The sequence below is a fragment of the Aplysia californica genome, unplaced genomic scaffold (genome assembly GCF_000002075.1).
Source record: "Aplysia californica isolate F4 #8 unplaced genomic scaffold, AplCal3.0 scaffold00198, whole genome shotgun sequence".
Lineage (NCBI taxonomy): Eukaryota > Metazoa > Mollusca > Gastropoda > Aplysiida > Aplysiidae > Aplysia > Aplysia californica.
Window position 1 is genome coordinate 744,609 of NW_004797468.1, and position 897 is coordinate 745,505.

An 897-nucleotide genomic window follows, 5' to 3' on the forward strand; every position below is an offset into this window, starting at 1 on the left:
TCTTACACTTAACTTTTACAGTACAGGAGCCAACCCCTCCGCCCTCCTCCTTTTTTTCCAGGCGTAAGATATTATTTGAACGTCCCCTTTAGGGGTTTTCTGGATGAATCGATCCATGTCTAGATCAGCCTCCTAGCCTAAGATTTAAAGTCTTTCACAAATTGTTTATACTAGGTCTAGATCTTTCTACCTGGTGCTACGGAACCATTCATGAAGCAAGCTAAGTAATCAGACGACCATGTTTACGATTGATTTACTCTAGATCTAGATTCTAGATCACTAGCTAGACTAGAAGATGACTCAGTCCAAACAAGACTATTGGGTCGGTTTGCTCGACAGATTAGGATGCAAAGCGGCTATCGTGGCACAAGTCGATCGCAACCGACTCGTTGTTTCAAAACAAACACGTTGTTTTCAGGCGACAAGTCGGGCGATCATCCCGACCCGACCTGACCCGGCCCGGGACACTGGGCGGCGGGCACTCGGGCACCCCGTGGTGCGAAGGAGCGAATTGTCCCCCTTGGCGTCGTATTTTTAATCGTGGAAGAAAATTTAGGTGTTTTTAATGACAATTTATTATTATTTTTCCAAATTTTGCAGGAAATTGGCTAAAATTCGCGAATTCATGAAAATGGTAATAGTTGCGCAAAAGTTGCGCTGAAGGCAAAAGTTGCGCGCGCAACTTGCGGGTTGCGTGCGCGAATTTCTCTGAGGACAGAAGTCTTGGACGTTGATTCATTTGGAAGTTTTCAAAGCCCCATACCTATAAGCTTACTTGGGTCGGGTATATCGGATATGGAGTAAAATATTGAGCTCCCGCTCCTTTGATAACCTTTCAGTGTTGAAATTATGTGAGAAAACGACGAAGCTTGAGACTGGGGAGTGAGGGTGGGGGGG

General features: G+C 45.5%; 1 protein-coding gene across 1 annotated transcript in view; it reads left to right on the plus strand.

Annotated features, from left to right (window-relative positions):
• The window catches only part of LOC101864524 (neuronal acetylcholine receptor subunit alpha-7-like), a 4,759-nt gene that overhangs the window by 1,715 nt on the left and 2,147 nt on the right, over positions 1-897 (plus strand). The gene's annotated exons all lie outside the window — the stretch shown is intronic.